The following is a 27,655-nucleotide window of genomic DNA, read 5'->3' as shown; positions in this document are numbered from 1 at the left end:
TTCAGAAAACACTCATATAAATAGGTTGGATTAGGATAAGCTTTTGTGCTTCAGCTTTCTATAAAAGGTTTAAAGCTTATTCAACTGAGCCTGCTTGGCATTTGTCCTTGGTCTGTGTTTGCCAACAGGGGCTCTTTCAAACAATTTTATTCCCAGGACGCTCTTCTTTCACCTAATATTTTATTTGGTTCCCAATTCTTTGCCAGCCATAGTACTTTATCGACATAAGTTTCCACCCCGGCTGGTGTTACTGCCAGTTGACTGGTTTGGCTGATACTTGGGTTGTGGTGGACTCCACTTTTGAGGTCTCTTCATGGAAGTACCGCACTGTAAATCACTCAGCTATAGCTTTGTCAGCATGGTTATGCTTTCACCAGTGCCACAGTGGGTAAAAAATTCAGCCTTAGTAAATACTTTTTCTCCATCTCTTCATACATTAAGAGACTAAGGTGTCTGTTGCTCCCTGCTGCAGCTGCTGACTCTTGGCCACTGCTGTTTTCAATCCAACATGTATTATCCAAGTTTTATTTAGATTTTAGATCAAAATAGTCTCTCCCCAAGTAACCCACTTGGAATGTCTGCTTCTGAAGGAAGTCTGCGATACGGGATCTGCAGCCTTGGTGACTCAGTGGGCAAAGCTTTGGTAAAAGCTGGAACTTGCTGAAAGACAAACAACAGCCTGATCCAAGGCAATACCTATTATGGTTCAGGATTACAACACAACAGAATCCTAAGTTTTAACTGAAAAGCATCAAACAATGGAAAAGATTTAGGCTCACACTGACAGAACAATACTGTGCATGAGTAGCCATTATTCATTCCAAAATCACATCTAAAAGACAAAAGTCTTAAGGCTGCAGTGAGATAATCTAATATGAATACCCTTAAACTGTCCATAAAACCATGTGCATACAAATGAAAATCAGATTTTTTTTTTTTTTTTGAAAGACACACACTGAAAGTAACAATTACCTTTATCCATCAAGACCTGGGTTGAAGGGTCAGACATTTTCATCACAGCTAACGCCAGCAGGAACACCACAGCAATGGCTGAAATAACAACATAAAAATCAGTGTCAACGTAGAGTTTTCAAAAGTAATTTCTGGCATTATCTGGAAGGCACAGAGGGCAATAAAACCGAAGGAGGACAGAAGGGAATTTCTCAGGAATACCAGAAACGCAGGGTGGAGAGAACCAGGGAGGAGAGCAAGCCATTTTCTGCTGAATGTTGCATTTTTTGCTGGGAACCCATAGGGGTAGTTGTATGAGATCAGATATCTGGGGAGCTTTTGGGATGCATCCAAGAAACAGCTGCTCCTTGTGGCATGCTCCCATGAAGGCCCTCATTGAAATCCTGGCATTGTCAAAAGGCCCATTGATTTCAGCATGACAGTATTTTACCCTCTGTGCCTGCTCAAGCATTTACAAATTCCTTTTGCATAAAACGAGGAAAAAGTACTGGAAACAAAAATAAAGCAGCATACTGATACTGTCTTTTTACAAATACTTGGCATGATACACTCTGCTGTGGTGAAGCCATTGTTTTTCCACTGAACAGCATTAGGTTTATAGTACTATAAAGAACTGCAGAATTTACTCCACATAACCTCTTATGCAACAGCACCAAAATCAGCCTCCAGTCTAGAAATTGCCTATAAACTGATGGCACATACGCAGCTCTGCACTGGATTTCAGGTGACGCATGCATAATCTTCCTCTGCAAGCAGTGCTTCATCTTTGGTTCTTGGCTCACACGTGCTTGCTATTTCTGTCGCAGATCACGGTAAACTTTGCAGCATCAGAATGTTTCAGATGTAAATGGCCATTAATTTGGAGAACAGATATATGTTATATGGTCCTAAAGGCCCCACAGGCTTTAGGGTATAAATGTTGTTTTCTGACTACTGGCTTCTGTTTTCCTGCTGTGAACTGTTCTATAGCTTTACATAAAGATACCTTGTTTAAACATGAGACTAACAAGTATGTGTGTATAATTTCTAATTGTAGGGTGTAGCACTAAATGCTCAAGTGGCATCAAGTGAGGTGGGCATGAAATAGCCCATGAAAGAATAATGCCAGTTTTTTGTAGGAAAATTGCCGTAAGAACACACCAGAAATTCTGCAGAATAAAAAAAGATTTGTAGAGTGAAACTTTTATAACGCACTTAATATTCGTTCAGTATAACTTTGGAATACAACAGAAATTAGGAATGAATATGCCGAAACACGAACCGTACTGAAAGTTCCAGGACCAGCGTGCTTATCTGTGGTTAGACTGAAATTTTGAATTTCTCAGAAAGACGCGTTTAACTCAGAGCTGGAACAAGAGATTTCTCAAAGACAACTTTGTAGAGAAAACAACTTTGTTGTTAGCTTATGTTTAAGGCTGACAGATTCTGATAACCCTTTTCTTCTTCACAGATTTCAGGCTGAAACCACAGCTGTGTCTGGGCATAGAGTCCTCTGAGCCCTTTAGCACTGGCTCCTCTTGGATAAGCAATACAGAAAACCGAACTCAAAAAACACGAGTAGTTATAGGAAGTATTGGGTATGAGGCTGATCGTGAATACAACTAATAGAAAGGGTCTGTCAGGCTGGTTGTCTCAGAAGAATATGCAATTAGTATTGAATCTACTTCAACTTTAGCCAACACCAAAATGAGCTCAACCTTGGCAGAAAAATACAGAGAGACTTTACCACAGCCCCTCTCCGTAGTGGGTGCTGGTTTACTTTATGTAAATATAATTTACGTAAAGCAGAAAACTGAGGATATGCTCAGGTATTTTTGAAAAGAGAAGTGATGCGTCTGGATGCTTCCTAAGAAGGGAAGAGATTAAAAGAGAGATGAAGAGGGATGAATATTTACTGGTATTATACTAGTGCAGTTTCTGTCTATTGATGAAAAACCTCAAACCCCCAAAGGGATATCGCTAGTATTTCTTCAGCAAAGTTCCTGAAGTGGAAATAATAACACTTCCTTGGTGGAAATGAAAACGCTTAAAAAAGCATTATCATTGGCCAGCACATGGAGAAGTTTTCCCATTACTGTAAATGTGGTTTGTTACAGAGACAGCATATTGTGCTATTAAAATGCTGATTTGATTTTCAGTCCCTTCTGTGTTATTTTTAATGCTCCACGTGAACGTGAAAAGGCTGTATGTGAAAATATATACTTTGCAGATGTTACAGAAAGAGTTCACTAATTATTCATGATAATGCATTCTCCTTGCCTGTAACCTGTTAGGAGAAAAATAAGGTTTATTTTATGTCTTAAAAAAACCCAAACAGGTTTCTTCTCTTTCCTTCTCTCCCGCCTTCACAAAATAGAAAAACCTTAAAACCTGACATGTTGTGCTCAGGCAAGATTAAAAAAGAATTTGAATAAAAGCCTTGGAAGAAATCTAAGAGAGTCTGGTGGGGAAATGCTGATGTCATTTCCAACGGGATTAATCCATTGATACAGTTGCTCAGGATTTACAGTCCTTTGATTTAATGTATTCATTTGAAGCAGGGTCTTGAAAATATCTAAATTTTCTGAAAGCTGAATTTCACCAGGCCTATTCTCTAGGTCAGTTCCCCAACAATTTAAGCAGATATTACACTATATAATTTCCAGTTTTGCCACCTTTATAAGGATGGCATTTTCTGATTTACACACATAATCTTATGTATTAAGATCAGGGATGAATTCCTGAATAAAAGCTAGTTCCTGACACATTTTATACTGACTAGTCATCAAATTTTCTCTTCTCACCAATCCTTTAAAGTCCCTGCTCGTGAATTTAGAGTGGGAGCCTACATGTTCAGGCTAACCAACTGCACGTAGTTTTATTAAACATGTCTCCACAATGGTTTAGCCTTTCTATTCTCTGCCTCGGATAAAACTGAAATATTTATAATAGTATCCTTTGTGCAGATAGAAGTGAGAGAAGACGGAAAATGACAAAAAGTATTCCTAGGATTTAACTGGTTTAATCTCCTCTCACCCATACCTTTCCCAATGTAGCAAATAAAGAATAAAACAAAACATGCTTCTATAGTAAAATTCACCTGTATTCCCAGATCTGTTTTTTAGGAGTTGGAAAATGTCCTTTTTGTATCCTAATACATTCACTCAGATTTTTATTTAGGTGTTTTTAACAGTGTATTTAATTTAAAACTAGACTGACTTTGTATTGGAGCAGCGTAAGACCAAGCATATGGTTTCAATTGAAATATACCAAAATCTCCCTGTTAAAAAAAAATAAAATCATTCCCTTTAACAAACATTCTTATAAAATCTACTTGAAGAAGCAGGTGAAGGGGTACTATTTACAGTCAGCTCTATATTTATTTCTGTGCAGTCATGGTTGACTGTTCCACAGGTTTTTAATGACTCGGTGCACACAGAGCACTCATTCAGCAGCCCTAACACTGCGTTATTCTCCCATGCCTGAGGTTGGTGCAGAATAGCGATAGGGAATTTATACCTCCTACTACAATTTATGACTTCTATTCAGAATGGCGTGGCTTAGGAACCGGCATTGGAGATGACTTGCTTGTGGCTCTGCGGGCCCTTCTGCAGAGGATGCGACGGGCACTGGTAAGACTTGCCTCCGCAGCTCGACCTGGAGCCCCAGCACGGTCGTTTGCTACGACTGACTTTGAACCAGACTGCACGGGGTGCTCTGCAGAGCTGCAGGAATGCTACCCGCCTGTTTCCACGTTTACGGTCAAGAAGCAAAGACATACGATTGGCTTTAATGGCTTTAAAGAAGCTGGATTGAATAAAGTCTGCGGGCTAATTTAGGCTTAGGAAATATTATGGCTCTTCCAGCTTGGTTGCCTTGGATGAGAAAGCCCCAGCCCTGCTGCTGGCATTCAGAGCCTCTGAACACCACATTTGGTCTCACAAATTGGGCCGTTCTGATGCTTTAATCCCACTGGGGTTTATGCTCCCAGAGCCTGTGCCGCCTGATAAACCTGCTTTTCCCTAGGGACCGTCTTGCCGAGGTGCTGGAAAGCCTGAGACAGCAGCGCTGTAGTGCCGCGGCAGACTTGGGGGGGTTTCCTCCAGGCTTAGACAGGTGATGTCCGAGCATAAATTTGCTGAAGGACCTCAGTGCCCAAACTCACAGAAGCACAAAGAAGAGCGACTTCCCTCTGGTAACAGAATAAATGCTTCTGTTTCACAGTAGGCAGCTTTGGAGGCGTTTAAAACACTTTCCTATTCGGAGCCCTAAGAAGGTTCAACCAAACCAAAGCAATGCTGTGACGACTGTTTGAAATTAAAATTAAGAGGGTACATTCAAAACTGAGAAGTGTCTGGAAGGCAGGGCTGGACAGCCCATCCTCTCTACAAGAGTAACCCACAGGGAAGAACACCTCTGTGGGTTAATCGGCTGCAAGGTGTGCTGTTTATCCGGTGCCAGCAGCCTTCAGAGCAGAGGGAGCCTGTCTACAACTACAGGGTTGCTTCTCCTTCCCCTCCCGCTCTTCTCCCAAGGAAGACCCTGTGTAATTAAGTTTCCAGCATTCAATCTGCAGGTAGCAGCAACAGTGGCCGACCAGAAAGGAATAGCGGGAGCATGTGGCCTCTTTCACCCCATTTTCCAAATAGCTTAGGGCAGGCACATTCAGAGGCACAAATACTGCTTTGAAAAAAAAGGCAATGAATATTCCTCTTTCTGGCTCCCCTGTTGTACATTGGGATATACTGGCAATAACCTCCGGGTAAAACCTGGCCCCTGGCACTCTGCCATACCTTTGGCGGGAGGTGGGATTTCACCCTTGGTTTCAAACCTGCTAAATCACTACTTACTCTGTCATCTTACAACATATTTTGCAGGTTATGCTCCTGGAGTGGTATGGCATTGGACTTCAAAATCACTCCCTTTTTGTAGAAAGTCTGCACATAGGATGATGGCAAGGGGTGACATATCCCGTGTTTTCTTAACCTCTTGTTGCACTGGAGTCACTTGTGTGTAAATTTGATGAAGGAGTTGTTTACCACAAATAAAAATGCTGGGAATAGCAGCAAAGATTTCTTTGGCTAATGAAACCATACAGGTTCTCCCATTTTCTACTTATCTTCACCCTTACCTCCCAAAGCACCTTGTGCAGAGTACAATTTTGTGATGTGCTTGACCTTTGCTGCCGCAGGAAACTGTGCTTTCAGAGGGGCTGTGTTGTGGTTTAACCCCAGTCCGCAACCAAGCCCCACGCAGCCGCTGCCCCCTCCCCCCTCCCAGTGGGGTGAGGAGGAGGAAAGGGGAAAAAAAAGTAAAACTCGTGGGTTGAGATAAGAACAGTCTAATAACCAAAGCAAAATATAATACTAACAATAGTAATAATGAAAAACAATAATAATAATAGCAATGAAAAGGAATATAACAAAAAAAGGAAGGGGGGGGGCGGAGAAAAAAACCAGTGATGCACAATGCAATTGCTCGCCACCCGCTGACTGATGCCCAGTTAGTTCCCGAGCTGCGATCCGCGCCTCCCGGCCAACTCCCCCCTGTTTATATACTGGGCATGACGTTCCATGGTATGGAATATCCCTTTGGCTAGTTCGGGTCAGCTGCCCCGGCTCTGCTCCCTCCCAGCTCCTTGCACACCTGCTTGCTGGCAGAGCATGGGAGACTGAAAAGTCCTTGGCTTAAGATAAGCGCTACTTAGCAACAACTAAAACATCAGACTGTTATCAACATCATTCTCACACTAAATCCAAAACACAGCACTGGACCAGCTACTAAGAAGAGAGTTAACTCTGTCCCAGCCAAAACCAGGACAGGCTGCTGGGTCAGGCTGCTGTCCAGGCACAGTTCCGAGGGTTTGCTACTCATGCTGCAATTAAGAAGCACTGCCATTAAACATACTTGTATGTTTTTATGTATTTATCTTCAAAGAACTACAATTTGCTCATTTTCTTCTATTGCTGATTTTTAATAAAACATTATACATTTGAACCAATCCAACCCATCCAAAAGATTCAGGCCGAGCTCTCTAACATTGCTCTCTGAATAATCACGGATGGTAGTTTGTTAATCTTTTGATTACTTGTAAAACTGAATAATTTGGACTAACAAGGAGTTGCTGAGATGGATGCACTAACCGAAACATACTCAGACATCTATTAAAACTAACGTACCTTTCTTTTGAAGTAGTCCAGCTGGGATCATATATAACAATGGGCTGCAAACTCAAGCTTGTTTCGTGGTGGTTTCTCGCATTCCTGAAAATGTATACACAGGATTTTCAAAAGTGTTAAAGTGAGCAATGAGCATTATACTACAGCTTTTGGGAAGACTTGCAAGTTATAAATCATAGCTAGGACCACTAATTCTGTGGCAATAATTTAAATCGTATTATTTGCACATTATAAAATATTTTGTTTGTCTTATTCCATTTATCAGTATTATTTCCCCTCCTTTTTTCTGAAAGGGATCGGTTTAGTCCTAATTCACTGTCAAGAATGTGAGCACACCTCTGAGAAGGGTTTCTGGACATTTGCTCGTGTTGCTTCTGCTGCAGTGACAAAAAGGGAGTCCAAAGCTGCTTCGGCATAAATGGAGAAAAGAACTACCGTAGTAACTAGGATACTTAGAAAGAGACATTGAGGACTGCATTTTCTAAACAAGTTTTCTCTAACTCTTGCTGAAAGTGATGGGGACTTTACCGGTGCCTTCAGGTGAGGCAGAGTCAAAGACAAATCTCGGAAATATTTTGCTCTATATTGTAACTGGCTTGTTTGCACTTGGCTTACTTGCAAATTACTTGCAGACAGTAGCCTTTTCTCTTTTCTTTTTTTTGGGCTGCGAGTCATCTGGGAATCAGCACAATGAATAATACAGGAACCATTAGTTGTTTCTGGAAACACAAGTTTCCAGAAATGTTAGGCATTTCCAGATATGAGTAGTAATTCCTAGATTGTTCATTGTGTTAATTCCAGATGATTTACAAAAAAAGAATTTGCTATTGTTAATCAAATTACGGCCAACATAATGCTTTCTAACAGTTCTCTTTGACCGCCAGCTATTTGGTACTAATTATTGATACATGATGACTAGCCTTGGGACAAAGTTGTTGCATGAGAAAAATCATCACGACAAAGAATACTTCTGGCCCCAATTTTCAGCAGAGGTTCCTTTCTGCTGAGGTGTACAAAAGTGTTGGCGTTTACAAGTGGTTTTGGTTATCAAACATTTTCAAACAATTAGCTGTATGATTTGATTAGGAATAGCTGAGTGATTAAAACATTTTCTTAACTAATGCAAATAAAACACTTCATTGCCTCCCATGTGCAACCTTAATGATAAAAAAGTAAATCAAATCTAATTTGGAGACTAAACTATCTGCACTAAGGCCCTTTTATTCGTTGCTTTCCTATTAAAAATTCCATTTTCATCTCTTCATCAAATATATAAACCTGGAACTCTAACTAACTGCATATGTAGCCACACCGTGTGTGACTAACACATAGTAACGCAAGAGCAATCCCCTCCAGACATCGTAACTTTACCAAGTTACTTCATTGGTTACCAAACATCTTTTTTTGTCCAGATGTTACAGCAGTAAATATGTTGGAAGTGGAATGCATTAGCAAATAAAAACGTGTCTAATCTTCTCTGGAATGGCACAGAATATCCTCTTTCATCATATTCCCCATGTCTATTAGAAGCAGAAGGGTTTGTAGGTGAAGTAAGACTGTATGAAGGAAACCATATCCCACTTGTTGAAGCTAATACATAACAGTTAATAAACAGAATATACTAATATGTTGAATGTGGATACCAGTTCTGATGTAAGCAGACAGTACTTTAAGACCTTAAAATAATGCCTCTAGAAGCATCAAAATTTTAGCAGTCCTCAGTGGTTTCCCCAAATTCGCACTTCTGGGCACCACTATCAGCATCAGCAGCTGTGGGATCTGTGAGAGACAGCACAGGCGTACCCTTCCAGTCCTACCTCCCCTCCTCTCTTGGACCAGCTGTTGACAGGAGGCTCCACTGCCAAATCCAAGACTCTGGATCTTGAAGGTGACTCTTTGGAGAGAGCTGGTCCATGCCAGGGTTCTTGGAGGATTTGAAAGCAGGCAGCCTTAGCCACCAGGTCTTTCGAGAGCAGCCAGCACGCATTTCTGTGACGCTGTAACAAACCCAAAACAAGAGTTCCTCAGTATTCATCACCTGTAAATCAGCCACTGCAGTGAAAAACAGCAAAAGACGGCTGGGTCTCTAAAAAAAGAGGGTGGCAGAGAAAAGCCCGACAGGCAACACGAGGGTGGAGCTGTGCTTTGCCCAGCCGGGCAAATGTGTCTCCCTGCTTAGGAAGCAACATTTTAGGCAGCATGCCATTTTGAGAGGAACATGTAGGGCATGGTGAGAACCATGGTAATAGTCTTTCTGAAGGAATCTATGGGAATTCTGATTTTTTTTTTTTTGCAAAAGAATGAGGAGTGTCTATCCAAAATACTAGAAATATTTAAGGTTAAATCTTGGTCATGTTGACACTGAAGAGAAAACTTGAACTGACTTTGGAAAGGCTGGTATTGCATCTGTGCAGATTGACATGTGAGAAAACCCTTTCAGTTACCTCTCGGCAGCTCCCGAACTTACATGGTCAGGACTCAGGACACATTCCCAGCCCCAAGGGGCTTTTCTAAAGCTGTCCTCACTACCTTCCATTTGGTGGTCATGTATTTTATGTGCCTGGTTAAAACTGCGTTGATCCTCACATACCATGAGGTGACGGAGCACGCTGTGACGTGATAATTCCTATAGATTCATAAGAGGAAAAAAATGGACCTGCTTTTCCATCTGTGCTTTTGGATAAATTAAGGCTGAAGGCCACATTCCTGTCTGTACTTACCTGTGTTCACGTACACAGTCCTACCAAACTCGGCAGGGCTAGTTATATTCAGAAAGAGAAGCATATGCTGAGTCCTCACAAGACAAGGGTCTGAGGAAGCAGATGTTTTCTGTACAGCCATCCCCACCAATGGGTCACCCAGGTGAGCCAGCAAGTTTCAAACACCATGGGTGATCTCCTGAGAGGAGGTCTGGAAGATGAGTTGACGATATGTCCCTTCCAGGCATCTCAGCCTTTTCTCCCTTTCCCACTAATTGCTTTATACTTCTGAAGCTGTACCAGTCAATTTAAGGGTAACCCACAAAATAATCATAGAAATTTTGTTTTACCACCATGTCTTTTCTATTTAAACCACATTTAATACTAGAAGCTGACCATATCAGAAAAAATTATAAACAAGTATGAGCCAGAAAAAATGTGAAAATAGCATTTTCTCACAATGACTATAAAGATGATAAAGACAAGTACGGACAGAGATGCTTGCAAATTAGCAAAGATCAAAGAAAATATAAGTCAGGAAAGTGTATCTTTTATTTAATGATGAGTGTTAACTAAATATTTTCTTTCAGGAAAAAATCCATGTACAAGATCAACAGTTCAAATTGTTGAACAACTTCTGAGGCTGACAGCTATTTAATATAGTCAAAACATTTCAGTAATGTAATCTACTAACAAGCCAATATCCAGGGTTGCTGCTACTTACAGCACTCAGACATGAAAAACAAAGTCTCAAATCTTTCCTGAAAGCTTTGCTGGATCCCAAGGCCCACTTGGATGCAAGCTTGGATGCTCCCATGCTGGCATAGGTCAGAAATACCAAGGCTTTGTCCAGCTGCTTGCTTGATTTGTTCTCGCTGTACTTGGGCCAACTATAAAAAGCTTAAAGGCCTGTACAAACATGCAGAGTCAAAAGCAGGTGTAAGTAGGAATAGTAATACCTCTTTTCTCTCCCTCCTCACTTGTCATCGTCGCTGCTCTGTCAGATCCCAGGCAGTGCTTGCCCTCAGCTAAGTAACGCACGCAGCCTCTGGTCGGCACACAGAGAGCTGGGGGAGAGGGGCAGCCTTGGCAGCCTGTCTCGCTGCAGGGCATTCGAGCACTTGCTCTGGGTTTAAATCCAGTTTTAAAACAGTTTCTATGACCAGACCAAGTGCGATTCCTGCAATATATTATACTCTGGAATCGTCTTTCATTTTGCCATCAGTACCTAACCTGATCCAGTTTGCAGTTTGGGATATTTAGCACAGAAAATTGGTTTGCCCTTAGTATGTATGAGGCTGGTTACCTCCTTGAGGAAATATCATGACATCCAGGGAAGCACTGGAAGTAGCAATTCGTAGATTTGGGGGCTTTAAGACTATCTTATAAGTAGTCACTGACACATTCTCTCTCTTTTGGCTCATCCCCTTGTAGAACACAGATAACAGTACATATGTTTTACCTTACTGGATTTTGCAAGGATTAGTTAGTGGGGTTTTTCATGTGTACATTTTGACTTTTGTGGACTGTATTTAGCAATGGGATCATGGCAGTGTAATTCCTCGCAACCGCAGGGGAACTGTGACTTCTGCACGAAGGGTGCGTGGGGATGTATGCTGTGTATTACAGCACATGCAGAGACCCAGCTGCTCCGTGCAGCACACCACTTAGAGGCGTAGCAGTAGCTGTACAGCTGAAATATTTTCTTACCCTTTCCATTAAGTCTAAACCAGAAAAAAAAATAGGACTTAACTTCCTGCCATGACATCATTATGGAATATTTAAACCATACACATCTCCTCATTTTAAAGTCAACTTTCCCCTGCTGTTTGAATGCAATCCCTTTTATTTTGCTAAAATATCTGAGGACAAGCAGATGTTCAGACAGTGCTTGCTACTAATCCGTTCCTTGCACTAATTCTTGGCCATGCTCACAGCTAGAAACACTCTATAGCAGATCTCTTCTGTATATATAAATATATATATAGTTCCAGGCTTATAGTGCCAGTTCAGAGGCTGACAACTTGAGTGCCTTGTAGCTCAGTAGGTAGCTGCCCCAGGCCTCCGTTTCACCAAAGTTTCATATTTTAACCACAGCCTTTTTTCCCCACCAGCAGACTGTCGTGCCTCTGCGCCAGCCTGGCAGCCCGGCTGCTGCTACCTACGTGCCACGGGGCTGGCAGTGCTGCCCGGGTACTCCCGCACCAGTCCGAAGCCATCGCTCCCGCTGTGCGACGGCCGGGCCGGTGCAGGAGGAAGCCTTCGGCAGCCCCGTTGGCATTTGCAGCTCAAGCAGCTGTTCCTTGTCTCCTCCAGGAGAAGGGCAGGGGGCCAGATCTGCCTGTGGTCGAGGCAGCTGGTTGGACCATGCTGACCTAAACCTCAAATGCCTTCATAGACCAGCCAAATCCTTAGCGGCCACATCCTGCTCTCAAACAGGACAAGGAACGTGGAGAATGGTTGCAAACCATTCTGAGTTACTCTGCGGGAGACGTGTTTCAGCAGGGTGGGAGCTCAGAGGGCCTTTAAAGGTACACAGCACAGAGAGGAGCAGTTTTGTTCCTATTGATGCAAATTCTAACACTTAGTTCATTGCTTTGCTGAAGAAATTGAGGCCTGTATGAATAATCTTAGCCAGTCAGTTCCAGAGCTACTCAGAGAAGAGTCCATTTTAGAAAAAATGCCAACAAAACTAAAACCTCAGCAGTAGTATGAATATTGTCACAACAACACTCTGTGAAAGGCTTGTGGCAAGGTCTGTGAAATTGAAATCATAATATTCATCCTTATACTATAAGGATGAAATTCAGGTTTGTCCCATAGCTACAACCGAGGTGTAGCTGGGTGTCAGGGCAGTGCCAGCGTGTATGCACAGCACACTTCAGGCATCAGCTCCTGGGGTGGTCCAGGATCTCCCCAGATCTCCATCCGTCTGCATAGAGGAGCCATTGGGCTGACCTGGGGCAGGGAGTCACCCCAGAGCACAGCACTCCACTCATTGCTGTGGGACCTCGCCAGGGGGAAGTCTAGGAAGGCCATGAAATCCCCCTGCGCAGCGCCTGCTGTGCAAAGCCCAGCTGGTAGGCACTAGTTGCATGTTCAGTAACAGCCTAGGTAGAGAAGCTGGCAGTCCCAGCAGCTGCCCTGAGCCCTTTTCTTCCTGCAGAACTGACCAAACCACGCACAGAGAATTACAAATACTTGGTAGAAACTGCTCCGACAGATGCTCGCATAGGACAATCTTTTGTACATAGCTAATATAGTCAGGAGATGCTCAGTTTGCAGTTTAAGATCATCAACAGAAACAGCTCATGCGTTTGCCAGAGCAGTCCCGTGGGACCGCAGCCCAACTGGATATAAGCGTGCTGCAGAACAGCAGCCTGGAGAGTCTCACCCGATCCAGCTGAAGATGCTGTTGCAAGGACCCTTGCAGTGGAGACTCCCACCACCATCCAGACAGCGACTGGCCATCCTGTTTGAGAGTGGCCAGTGTCCATGGCCATCCCCGCGCCAGTGTCACCTGTGCAAGAGATCCCAATGAGTTAGGGGTTTTTTTGTTCCCAACAAACGCTCTTTCCACAAGTGTCTGTGCAATGGGCAGAAAATAGGGATGCTGAAAGTTTGCAGTTTCAGAACTGAGCATTAGACATCAAAATGCAGCCCAGAAAGCCCATTCCTTCATGTCTGTTCCGCAGCAGGTAGGGTTCAGGTCTCCAATCCTTCTCAGCACTGCGTCAGCACTCATGAAGATAAGGTTTACTGCTACAGGCCATGGAGAAATAAGCTGAACAGCTCTTCTTTTCCCTTTCCCCTTTGCATTTATCCAAGAAAAAAACACAGTGGCTTCCAATCAAGAGTGGGATGAGATTCACTATTTTTACCATCTTATATTTTCTCCTCTGAATTGCTAGGTCCTTTTTTCCCTGCACTACATTTAGCACGTGAGGCACAGATGTTGCCTCAGAGTGAAAATCCACTTGCTTATCTTCCCTAAATTATTATTTTGTGATTCTCCTTAATAACAATATCTGTTCCAGGACAGTTAGCATATGCCTCTAGAAGAAGAAAGGACCTCAGTTCGTTGGATCTCATCATTATTTAGGTGCAGCTGCATGCTGCACATCAACCATATGACTCTTCTAAGATACGAGCTAACAAAGATCAAGCTGTACTATTCTTACTGTATTTTTCTTGGACACTTGCTCTTCCTAGATAGCAGTGGGAAGCTGTCTTGAAATCGCTTATATGTTCTGTAAATATGGCAAATTTCTCTGTGATCCTGAGTGCTGCCTGAAATGAAACATATAATTGAATTTTGAAATGATGGACGTAGTGGCATGAATCCAGTGATTTCTGAGAACTGGAAAGGCGTCAGGGAAGAAACACATCGGTTTTAAAAAAAAAAATACTGCCATCAAGAGTTCAGCTAGACATGCCCTTCTACCTAATTGCTTGCTGCAGGTATAAATCCTAGTCCGCAGGAGAGTTATCAGAATGATATCCTTGGAGACTGAAAGCCATTAGCTGATAAATCAGAGATTCAAGCTCCTTGCTGGGGAAATCCGTGGGATTACCACCATCTTTTCCAGCAGTCATCATGTATTGGGTTGCCACATACAGGCACAGCTTCTAGACTTGCGTTATCTTGAGTACTGATAGCAGCTATTTGTGGCCAGACCTCAGCTCAAGAGAAATGTCCAGGTATTTACCCAACTTGACTCATGACGCTGCAGATTGCAGTGAGTTCTGGACTGCAAAGGCTACACTGCTAGCCAGCTACCAAACTGGCTGGTTCACAGCTAGCTCCTGCAGCTGCACCAGCTACCACAGCGATGTTTATATTAATACAACTAGAAACGCCTTTTCAAACTTAAAGCAAAGTTCTGTCCCAATATGGGGCAAAAAAGTATAAACCTAGCCTGGAACCAGTGAAAGCATCCTCCCTGGAAATACCCTGTGTGGATGATAACACAGGCAAGGTTAAGCATTTTGTCTTCCATCTGTTCATTTTTTTTAACGACAGCCACTATGGAAGAAAAAAATCTGAACAGTTCGTATCACAGCGGCACTGGTGGAGCAGGGGAACTTTAGCCTACGTGGAGATTTCCTTTATCGCCAGCTGTTATCAGTGAACCAGGAACCATGATGAGGTGATAAAAACCCAAGGCAGCCTTTATGGAGAGCACACACCGAGGAACCAGGCAAACTAAAGAAACCAGCCTGGTAAATTTAAACCATTTATAGAAGGTTTCCAAGGAACCCAGAGGAAAATTAAATCCCCACATAACTCACTGAGCCGGAATCACGCTACTGAAAACCTGAACCCCCCCTCAAAACCCTTTTCAGTCAAAACCCCAGCGCTTTTGGCTTTTAAGCTCTTTAAAACAAAATACATGAGAGGAACAAGGCAATTGTTAACAGCAGCTCTAGCAGGTAACAACTGAAAAAACACCTCTCTGCTTCAAACTGGCTGAGACCACTTCTAAAAACAGACGTGTGCTTTTCCCAATACACCGCAGAGGAGGCTGAACAGGATTATTTCTCTGCTACTTTCCACTTGTATGTAGGTAGGGAAAATGAGAAGAGAATCATTAAGCATTACGAATACAATACTTTAAGAGGTCTTCGGTTTAGCATAATCCCGAGCATTGCAATAACGTGACTCATTCACAGTAGATTTGCTGGATTCGGAAAGAATGGTGTCTGGGAAAGCCGTAAATATAACTCACTAGGATTTATTTCTATTAGGAGCTAGCCACTTCTGCTTTACCTATGCTGCTTGTCTTTTCCACCCAACTTCTGATATTGCAGCCATCTACTAACTGGGTGTGCAGTCCCCTCTCATCATGAATTTTGTGTTGGCATAACCACAGCCTTACCATTACCCAACCCAAAAGAGAGCATGAAGTCCAAACCAGTTTAAGCCCTGTGTACACTGAAGTGCTGGGAATGTGAAATGTGAGAAAACAGACTGATGTACCGTTGGGCTGTTGATTACAATTCCTACTATCTCCTGATGCCATTTCTTATTTACTTTTCACCAACGAGCTCTGCTTATAAATAATACCCTGAAGCAATAAGTTCTGGACAGACAACAAAAAATTACAATCTCTAACCAGAAGAACATATACACTAATTGATAAACTCTGAAAGAGCTCTTTTTTTACATAGACTTCAGACATCTTTACTTCTTTTTCTCAAGCCTTAAAAATGAAGACTACTTTTGTTTATTTCTCCAGTGAATAAGAAACTTTCTGCTTCTTGGTTTTTTCTAGTGCGTTTAGGGCTTTTTGGTTTGTTTGGTTTTTTTTTTTCCAGTTTTCTTTTTTTTTAGGAAACTGCTACTTTCTTTATCTTGCTTAACAGTTTAGTCTAAAATATTATATTTCCTAAACCAATTCTTTCTTCCATTTCTTGCCTCTGACCAATGTTTTGAATTACCGTACTGTGGCTTCAAGCTCATGTGACCAGGAAATAAAGCTGCAGAGCTCTGGTTGCATAATATAATTCACTATAGGCTCACAAGCTTACTGTAACAGTAGCATTCTCCTGTAACAGCCTAGTCTCCTTTCTTTCTTGCAGTTACTGTCATACCTATATTTGTCCAATTCTAGGTAGCTGCTAGCAGTTTCACAGTTCCAGTGCTCCTGGGATAGGAAGCAGGGATAAACTGAAGGAATAAAGACTAGACTATTTGCCATATTCTTCATATCAGGGGAAAAAAGCTCTAGGCAACATAATCCTGTGCTAAAGCATCAGCTAGGAAGGACAGAGCTTCAGTAAACATCCAGCACACAAAAAAAAGAACGAAAAATATCAGGTTGAGATCATATCATTCTTCTCATAGTGATGAGAAACGCTCATGTTCAGTTTTCCCAGCATGTCTCTAACTCAGTTGTGGCAGTTTTGACTAGTCAGGGATTGCAAAGCATTTTTGCTTTAAAGGTCAGCTGTTTCAGGGGCTTGAACTCAGTTTGCCCTGAAATTTGGTATGCATTGTTCGGTGTGCTGGGGGTAGGGCGAGTCTGCCCAATATCAGACGTTTGGCTAAAAAAGCCTTCAAAGACATATATCCCCAAACTATTATTTTGTTCTTAAGCTTGACAAATTATAGCAATTTTGGTGTGTGCAGACTCAGTGATCTTGTTCAGACCCCCAAACAGCATCCCCATCTCCTGCAGAGCTCTCGCTCTCTTGGTAGGGCAGGGCAGCACCACTGCAACTGATACTCACAAAAGGGTTTTGTAGCTGCGAGCCTCAGAGCAAAAAACTAGCATTATATGGTATAGCTGGGGAGACGGGAGTCAAAAAACTTTCTACTTCATCAGTTCACGCCTGAATACCTGTCATCTTTATACAGCACAGCATAAAATTGGCTGCAGGCACACACCTTTACACAGAAACTTCTCATCTCGGCGAAATTTTTATGTTTTGACGTGTGCAGACATACAATAAAATATATCTTTTCATCGAGAAGATAACCCTGCTATTGCTACTTTGTACTCACTGCCTTGTTTTGCAGGAAACGTTTGGTCTGTTTGCATCTGTTTATGGAAAGAGAACAAGCATTTCAAGGGAAAGAGAAAAAAGAACAGCAAACTGGGAAAATGCTTTCTCTGTCAGCACTACAATATTAATAGCGCTTGCCGTTTCACTCAGCAATAAATAACAAGCCATTCCTTCCTTAAAAAAAAGCAGCAAGAACACACCCTTAGCCAAAACCATCCCAAGCAGAAAGGCCAAGTTTCCATAAGTGCAAGGCTACATTAATTATATGTCTAAACAGTCCACAGCATTTGCAGAAAGCAACTGATCTCTTTCAGAGCTGTTACTTTTAAAAAGTATTTTCAGTGCTCGGCAGAGTTGATCAGCAAAACAACCACTGTTCCTAAGCAGAACTCTTTTCGTTGCAGCTGGGAATGCTGAAATGGGAGAGCAGGGAAGGGGCAGGTCCCACGCACCCGGCTATGGGGCAACCAAGGCACCCGGCTCAAGTGCAGTTTCCTCTCGAATAAAACTATTCTGTCTCGAATCTTGGGTCACACTAATTCATAGAAAGAAGCTCAATTAGTTCTTGCTAATTCATAGCTGAGAAATATTACTATTCAAGCCTCCCGTGGCTTAAGGTTCTTTTTAAATCCATATATAGTTACAGAACGCCTGTCTAGCAAACTTGCTGATCTAGCCTAGCTCTTTCCTTTGGAAAGTCTGACATGTGAAGCAGCTCTGTAAAAAGTTAAAAAGGCAGTATCGAATGTACTTGCAAAAATATTTTTTTTTTATATTTGTGTTTACCATCTGTTGCTAATGGAATAGAGTTTCAGGAGCCTGTAAATGATCTCTTTCTTTATGGATCTGGCCCATCCTTCAGGAAGTTGGTTACCTGAGGGTTTAACTCCAAGAAAGGGCTCTAAGTTAAGCACAAACTTCTTTATATTATGAAATGAAGAGCAACTGTGTTGCTATTATTTTTTCTTGGTGGTTTTTTTTTGTGTACTGCACAAACGTATCTATTTCTTCTGCAAAATAGGAAAATCCATTTTAATTTCTGAATTTTCTGCAAAAGTATATTAAAAATTACCATATGAGAGTAACACATGCTTGTGCAATCACATCTGAGGTGTGATGAAGTTCGTAACCTTTTTTCTGTTCTTCCTCAGACAGAGCATGAGATTTGCTCTTGTTTGCCTCAGCCAGAAGGTATTGATTCCCTTTTCAGATTGGAGCAATTAACCAGCGTAAGCAGCTTCTTCTGAAGTGAATTAAGTTTAATGACAGGGTCTAAACTAAATTGCATTCATTGTATGTCTAACATGCCATGGCTAAGGTTTTTGCCTGATGAAAAATCAGACAGGAAACATTATCTCGAAGACGGCAACGGCTTTTAATGTAGATGAGTGATTTTGTGGCAGCCCTTCAGGTTGTGAAAGCATTGCCGGTGTCACACTAGCCTTAGGCAGATCTGATCCAGCACAGTTTCCACATCACCAAAAGGCCCAATAGCAGCTGACGGGGTTTTATCAAATTATTATACTAATCTCTATATACTGCTAATAACTGAAGTTGCAGTGGCATTTTCATCTTTGCATTCACTGCTGCAGTGAACTAATAGTGGAGGAGAAATAAAGCAGAGGTGGTGTGATGAAGTCAAGATACCTCAATGCTGAGTGAAGTATGCAGCCTAGTTCCTGACCTTTATGTGTGTACTTAGCTTGAGTGTAGGTCTGCCTAAATACCTATTGCTCAGGAAGACACTTACGATCCTGCAAGTTAAAAAGAATTGGAAAATCATGGCATTATCTCTTCTACCCATACCACCTTCCCTGCTGGGTTCACTAAACATCACGTGCATAAAGGCTGCGCTGCTGAGCCTCCTCCTCCTCTGAAAAAAAGAATGTGATTAATCACCTCCAGTGACTTTAGACTGACTGCCTTGGCCGAGAGCCCAGGGGAGAGGGGACGCTGGCTGCTGCGCTCCTCTGCGGTGTGGCATGAGGCTGTGCCTGGTGCTGCTGCTGCTGGGAGCCCACGTCAGCAGTGCTGGGACGAGGGGGCAGCAGCTCTGCAATGCCTGGGGGGCAAAGATGGCCTGGGGGTCAGCATCTCTGTTATGACCCTGAGCAGTCACAGACAGGTATCACTGTGTCATGTGCCACAGCAACAGACTTGTACACAGCTGCCAGACTGCATTAAAAAAAAAAAAAAGGAAGAAAAAGAAAAAAAAAGAGAAAAAAGGTGCTAATGTAATAGATGCAGTTTTTCTTGTTTTTTTTTTGTTTTTGTTGTTGTTTTAAAATTAGTCCTAGATTAGATTACAGTGAAATATTTCCCCAGATTACAGCCATGCGCATCAGTTTTTCCCCCTACTTGCAGAGACATGGCTGTCTTCCTTATTTCAAGGATGAAAATCTTGCATTCCCATAGCTGTGTGTGTGGGTGCTGTCACCAATACATACCAGTTTTGGTGCTGAAAGACTATTCTTTTTCCTAGACTACCAAAATGTACTGTGTAGGACAATCAGTTGTTTAGGTTCCTTGATACTTATATTAACTCATGATTTACGGAGTGTCTGTCTCTCTCACTCGACCTCGCAGGGGTTTACAGGTGGAAAAGTTTGAGAGCCTGTTCTGCCTGCTCAGGGCAAGTGATTGAGACAGCATGAGTTAGGAATCCCTCACTTTTCCCTAACTTGACATTTTCCTGGCTCTGCTATTGATTTGCTCTCTACCTGTGTACAAGCCACTTAATTTTGTGTACTATTTATATTTTGAGAGCTCATGGGTGCTTCTTAGCACCTTATAGGACAAGTCTTTGTAGCAACACAGCTTATCTCATGCTCTTGGAACTCACACCCTAATGTAAAAATTTAGATTATAAGTATCAAGGTATGAGGGGTCTCACCTTATGGAGTCCAGTTTCTGGGACAGAGACCATCTCTAGTGCTGTCTTAGCCCATGGATATAGATGATTCTTCTGGATGTAACTGGAATTCAAATAAAGAATAATAGTTAAAACAACATTGTGCTATACTAGCCATAGGGTAATTCAGATGGGAATTCAAACACAAGTGTGAACACAGGAACAGAATCAGACAAAAATATCTAATAAAAGACTGGGCCTGAAATGCTTCATTGGAGTGTCTCAGTTTCAGCAGTTTTTCACTGAAACCAAGACAGGGGTTCGTGGCTCCCCAGAAGAGCGGTTCCCCAGTGCTATGGCAATTACTTCCCAGTTGAGATGCAGACGTTACAAACAAACATTACTCATTAGCCACAAAATTGTATAAGAGTGACTACTCCAGTGAGCAGCTGGAAGAGCTGCTCTGCTAAAAAAAGAATTGAATTTGTTTTGATTTAACTCAAGCTAAACTTTGAGGAAAACATAATTTCCTGCAGGCTTGAAACCTGGCTTCTCCTGGGAGCTCCAGAAGGGAATTTCAGATCCCTGAGGCTGGCCCTTGGCTGCTGGAGGGGGCGAGGCAGGTAATCCTTTCAATAACCTGACTGCACACCTTCTTTTGCAGGATACAGCTACCAAAGACAGACACTTCAAAATGTCTTATGAACAATTTTACAAGAGATCAGATTTTATTAAATCATCACTCATAGTAAGAAACCATCTAGGTCTACTAAAAGACCACCCTTCAAAGCTAACCTGCTTTTTGGTCAGTTCCCAGAATTAAAGGAACATCCACATGCGGGCTCTGCTCCCACTGCCCAGACCTCTCCCTGGTTACCGGAGGACTGGGCACCAATTAAATTTCCATTTCAAAGGCCAAAATGGCACTTAAGTCTTGCCTAACGCTTATGCTGGTCTTCTTCGTAGGGCAAATTTCATCCTAAGAATCCAATACTCATACAAAAAAATTGTTTCTTTAATATCAGATTATATCCATACATAATGGTAAAAGCCTTTGGACTAGAGACAATGATATCATTAGTTAACACAGTGTTAGGATTAGAGCTGAACTAAACCCATGTGCGTCTCAGTTGCATCGGTTTTCCATTTCCAATATTTCTACCCTGAGGAGCACTAGGCCTTGTTGAGGGCTTTTGTGATAAAATATCTGGAAAATTCTGCTAATGAAATTGTGATGGTTCCAATTTCTGATTGGGCCATTTTGTTTGTTAGTTTTCTTCATACATTGCAGGTAAAAAAAAAAAATTGTTTAGAAAAAACCCATTATCTTACAAACGAGTGAAAATTAGACTCAGAGTGTCACCTTAAACTGATGAATAGAGCAGCCAGATCAATTTACTCAACTATCGAGTATTTTAAGTATGTTTACATCTCTACAATAAGACTGCTACACTATATTTCATTCTTTGACTACATCTGTTCCAATAGCCATCTAGAACATTAAAAAATGAGTTAGAGAAACTATAATACGAAGGTCTTGTGGTTTACAAATGCATCTTTTGGTGCCAGTAATGACTATTCCACAATCCCAAATGTGTTACAGTAATGGTTGCCAGTTGCCATCAAAGCAACGTACAGAAATCAGAAAACACTAGCTTGTATATACACCTTTGAACTTACATGACACAGTTCATGCAAATTTTTATCTAATACTAACTTACCAGAAAACAAAATAATAACCAAGATTTAAATAGTGAATTGGAACAAAAAGGATTGCTAGGGACAGCTCATCCTTTAGAAACAGATAGAATATGTAGCTCACATATTACCGCATTCTTTAAAGGTAGACATAACATTTCAGATTTGACCTAGGTCTTTATGTAGTATTGACCCATTTAGCTAGACTGACATATGTCTTTAATACTCTAACATACATTAATGATTTTCTGATAAAAAGTAAAACACCTCTTATTTTTTCATGATTTATTCATTGTTTATACAGATAAAAGATATATCACTGATGTGCTTCATCTGCTAAAAAGGCAGCCCCCTCCCTCTCTTTCCTAAGACAATGCAGATCAGTTTTTGCAAGGTTCATTGCTGTGACTTCTTCATTTCAGCAGGAGGTAGCATGACCACTAACTTATTAAATGTACGAAGAAAGACTTATGTCAAAACTCTTTCCTTTGGGTTGGTTTTGGCTGGGATAGAGTTAATTTTCTTCATAGTAGCTAGTATGGGCTATGTTTTCGATTTGTGCTGGAAACAGTGTTGATAACACAGGGATGTTTCCGTTACTGCTGAGCAGGGCTTACACGGAGTCAAGGCCTTTTCTGCTTCTCACCCCACCCCACCAGCGAGGAGGCTGGGGGTGCACAAGAAGTTGGGAGGGGACACAGCCGGGACAGCTGACCCCAACTGCCCAAAGGGATATTCCAGACCATAGGACGTCACGCTCAGCATATAAAGCTGGGGGAAGAAGAAGGAAGGGGGGGACGTTCGGAGTGATGGCGTTTGTCTTCCCAAGTAACCGTTACGTGTGATGGAGCCCTGCTTTCCTGGAGATGGCTGAACACCTGCCTGCCGATGGGAAGTGGTGAATGAATTCCTTGTTTTGCTTTGCTTGCAACGTGAGGCTTTTGCTTTACTTATTAAACTGTCTTTATCTCAAACCATGAGTTCTCTCACTTTTACCCTTCTGATTCTCTCCCCCATCCCACTGTGGGGGAGTGAGCGAGCGGCTCTGCGGTGCTTAGTTGCCGGCTGGGGTTAAACCACGACACCTTTTACTGTGCATTTCGGTTCACAATAAAAAGGGGAAGAAGAAAGAACACAATTTCATTGTCAGGCAAGCAGTTAAAATTCTCATTAATTCATTCTCCTTAAATTTTAAGCTAAGTTAGAAGTTTCGATTGACCTGAAAACTGAAATTCAAACCCAAATGAAATTATTAAATTATTGTAATTTTTCATGATCCCTGACAAACCTCTTGCGTGCGCTAAGCAGAGCTGGAAAACTGGAAGAGTTTTGAGATTCATGATGAAAACATTAAGTTTTGCAGGATCTAAACAAACTTACAAGGATGGCAGATTTCAACTACAAATAACATTTTTGTTGATGACTGATGTTCTTCTTGGCTAGTTTATACCTCCAGCACAGTCACTCTGTCTCAACTATCTCAAAAAAAGCCACATTGTATTGTTAGGATTTTATCATTTGTTATTTTAAGGAAATGCTTATTTATGATTTTAGGGGTAAAATCTTACCCCTGAAGTCATCAGGAAACCTTATATAACTCAAGATAAGTTTCTCTTTTCCAGAAACACTTAAGTGTTGCTAAGGGGCAGTAGCAGGTCCACAAGTGCTTGTATTGTAATAAAATAAGAATATCCAACTTGAGCAAGACAACTTATTGAGTTCTTCAAGAACTGTTCTTGGAACTAACATCATTTAATATTTTCATTAGTGATTTTGGCACAAAGACCTAGAGGATATTAACAAAATATGATGGAGTCCTAAAACTGGGAGGCATAATCAATACAGGGAGGATAAAGAAGAATTTATAACTTGCACATTGAAATAGAAACAGGATGAAATTTGGCAAAAACATGTACTCTGGAACTGAAAGCAAGAATTTCTGCCTTGAGCTTGGAACTCAGCAAATTAAATGGCAGAAGAGGAGAAAAAGCTTTGGATATTAGTTGATCACAGGATAACTAAACCACTCTAATGCAGCTGTGGAAGAATCCGAGTGGAGCCTAGTGTATTTCAACCAAGATATTTTGGCCAGAAACAAATAAGTATTAGTGTGATTGTTAAAGTATTAGTTAGATTGTATCTTGAAGTGTGTTAACAGAAATTTCCTGTTAAAGCAAGATTATTTCAAATTCAAGAAAAAAAGCAAAAGAACAGAAAAACCTGTCTTATGGCAGAGACTGGAAGACACTAGCTGCATTAAGCCTACTAAAATAAAGCCTGAGAAGCAATATAGCTGCTTTCCATAAATACACTATGAGCTAAACTTTAGGAACATATGAGAACCATTTAAGCTAAACGACTATATATACACACATACATATAGCAAATAGACATAAACTGGATGGAAATGAGCCATCAAAGAAGAAAAGTTCTTGAACACTCTCCCAGTAAAACACCATGGGCCAAGGACTGAAACAATTCAGAAACAAAGGTTGAACAACTCATGAAATGAATTATATGCCATGGTTATCCCTTGTAATATGGAGCTGGTTTGCGCGAGCCAGAGGGGTGACGGAGAGCATGGCCCAGGTTCTTGCTGAGCTCATCCAGCTCAATTTGATGAGTGGAGGAAAAGCCCAGGAACCGCCCAGCACAATGCAATGACTCTGGATGGCTCATGGTGGACGCTCATCAAAGGAGCAGTTGCCACCAGGGCACACGGAGAAACCAGCACGGCACAAGGGATGAACGGCAACAGTTAATACTGCTGAATACCCTAATACTGCTGGGGGACAATAGTGTCACACTGACTGGCACCTGCAGGGGGGACAGGAGGAGCCTGGAAGGGTAGGCGAGTTACAGCTAGCCAGAAAACCAACTGGAAAATGATGTCTGTCACTTGTGCGGTTCTTATTTTCCAACTGCTTGACTTGTAAACCTGGGCTTCATCTTGAAAATACATACACTTGAAAGATCAGATCTAAGTTTTCTCACACTGTACAGTTCAAGATATTCTGTAAGGTGGGTTCTCATATTTCAATCGAATTAAAATCAAACTGTAAACGCTCAGCATCTTCTGTGAAAAACCCTCTCACCAATGTTTCATTTCCAGTTGAACAAACATTTCATTTAAGGATGCATTAACAAGGCGAACACTAAAGCTTTACAACATTTGAAGTATTTTCCCAGTAAAACAGTCCCTGTATTCTTAAGTGTATTTTTTCCTGGGCTGACTTTGCAGGAAACCATACTAAGCCTCAGCGTACGTTATCACAGCTGAAGTATCTATACCACAAACATACAATGTCTAATTTAACTGATAGCAGTAATGGCCTGTTCTTACTTGCATGGTCAGTATAGTGAGATAAGTCACTTCTTTTCAGGAAAATCCAGTTTTGTTTTGTTTTTAAATACAGAAAAATACTGGAGGAATCTGCTTCTCTGCTAGCTTCTGAAAGACCCATGCCATCCCTTGTATATACATACCTCCTTCCCTCTTCTACTTTTTTCCCTCCTATATTCATTTGCCATCCAAGACAGGCATTAGTGTAGTTCTCTTCCAGACATTTGGTCAAAATTTGGTACATCTGTTATGACTGTTAGTAAAACCTCTCAATTAAAAATGTAGCTTTAGTCTAGACATGTAAACAGTTTCATATTTGTATTCGTGGAGGCCAGATTAGCTGGAAACTGGTCAAAAAGAGCCTGGCAAACACCTTCCCCACCATAGTTTAAGGTGAAAGACATTCTTTTTCAGGTAGCATGTTGTTTTTGAAAGTTGAATGCGTACCTGAGACAGATTTTGTGTTTGCGGTGCAACAGGAGCGGAGTCCAGGGCTGGGCATAGACTGCATCAACTTGATCCAAGCCACGTCCAGTGCCTCAGATTCGGTGTGCGCTGTGACAGCTGCCAGGGCTGGGGGAACATTGTTGAAAGGCATAAGGAGCGTGATTACAAATGTATTATAGCATAGGATACCTAAAGCACAAAATCCTTTAGCGACTAAAACATTTGGAAGAATTAGGATCAATACTCTCTTCTGGTCTGAACTGAACAGCAATCTTGAGAAAGCTGCTGAAGTGGGTGTCCTGGTTTCGGCTAGGACAGAGTTAATTTTCTTCCTAGTAGCTGGGATAGTGCTGTGGTTTGGATTTAGTAGGAAAATAATGTTGATAACACACTGATGTTTTTAGTTGTTGCTAAGTAGTGTTTATACTAAGTCAAGGATTTTTCAGCTTCTCGTGCCCAGCCAGCAGGAAGGCTGGAGGGGCACAAGAAGCTGGGAGGGGACACAGCCAGGACAGCTGACCCAAACTGGCCAAAGAGCTATTCCATACCATATGACATCATGACCAGTATATAAACTGGGGGAGCTGGCTGGGAGGGGGGATCGCGGCTCGGGAACTAACTGGGCATCGGTCAACGAGTGGTGAGCAATTGCATTGTGCACCACTTGCTTTGTATAGTTTAATTCTTTTAGTATTACTATTTCATATTATTATTATCATTATCATTGTTTTTCATTCCTTTCTGTCCTATTAAACTGTCTTTATCTCAACTCATGAGGTGTTTTTCCTGATTCTCTCCCCCATCCCAGGGGTGGGGGGGGCAGTGAGCGAGCGGCTGCGTGGTGCTTAGCTGCCGGCTGGGGTTAAACCACGACAGTGGGTAAATACAGACACCCCCCCCCCCGCCCCCCGGCCCCCCTCAACAGGAGTTGCACACTGCATCCAGAGCAGTTGGGCATCGGGTAATACAGATAAAGACGATGTTAGCCCGGCAAGCAGAAGGTAACTACTTATTAGTATACTACTAAGGTAACTACTTATTACTATCATTACTAATCTCAGAGCCCAGGTTTAGAAGACATTGCAGCTGAGCAGGTGACCGTGTGTCCCTTGCCGGATGCCGGTCCCCGAGCAGGAGGGGCTGGCAGGGGCAGCTCGCGGGGGCTCAGCTGGGGAGGGCATGCGAGGCACGGCCCATACGTGCTGCCTGGAAAGGAAGGTAGTGACCAGGGAAGCTTCGAGAAGAGGGGATACGACAGCGGCTAACATCACCATTGGTGGCAGAGCTGAGACCATGAAGGAAGGTCTGAGGGTAACACATGAATTCTTCACTGTGCCCGCTGCGCTGAGCATGCTGGAGCGTGAGCTTGTGTGCTGAGGGCAGGGGGAGATGGCTTGACCCAGAAGGAAGAAGACAGATGGTACCTGGAAAAGTTGTTGTAATCTTCCTAAATAGCTGCCTTGTAATACAGCTAATGCTGGCACAGCTCCCATGTACAGGACTTCATGCTGGCAGCTGACCGAGCCATTTCAGCCTTGTTGTCCGTAAGTGATTCTTTGACCGTAAGTGATTCTTTGACAATGTCCAAATGCAAGCCAGTTTCTGGCTGTCCAGGTAAGTCTTCTCCTGGGCAGACACAGAGCACAGACAGACCTGTGGGAGTTTTGGGCAGATTTGGGAGTTCTCACTCTGTTCTCCATGTACTCTGTGTGTTGCTTGAACAGCTTTTTTCCTTAGCAATGTCTTTAGACCCCTTGAAATCTTCACTTGGGACTGAGCATGTAGGTCCAAAAGGGCAATCATGACCTGACTGTCTGCAATGGGCACGGACATTGCATAACCTTGCAGACTCTCTATCCACAACCACCAAAAGGGGCACAGCTAAGAAAGTTTAACTCCAAAGCTCTTAGAAACATGTAGATAATATATTAGGGATTTATATGTAACATATAACATATAAAACCCATCTCACTATCAG

At 42.1% G+C, this 27,655-nt stretch overlaps 1 long non-coding RNA gene across 1 annotated transcript; it reads right to left on the bottom strand.

Moving 5' to 3' along the window:
* Positions 1 to 27,163, bottom strand: LOC127016654 (uncharacterized). The gene is made up of 7 exons (XR_007766506.1): positions 27,102 to 27,163; positions 25,678 to 25,803; positions 20,232 to 20,313; positions 8,948 to 9,127; positions 7,131 to 7,214; positions 973 to 1,050; positions 1 to 660 (listed from the first exon to the last, which is right to left on the bottom strand). It is a non-coding gene; the product is annotated as an uncharacterized LOC127016654 (long non-coding RNA).
* Between the last annotated feature and the right edge of the window lie 492 nt (positions 27,164 to 27,655).

The sequence above is a fragment of the Gymnogyps californianus genome, chromosome 5 (assembly GCF_018139145.2).
Source record: "Gymnogyps californianus isolate 813 chromosome 5, ASM1813914v2, whole genome shotgun sequence".
Classification (NCBI taxonomy): Eukaryota; Metazoa; Chordata; class Aves; order Accipitriformes; family Cathartidae; genus Gymnogyps; species Gymnogyps californianus.
This window is presented reverse-complemented; position numbering and strand designations above follow the sequence as displayed.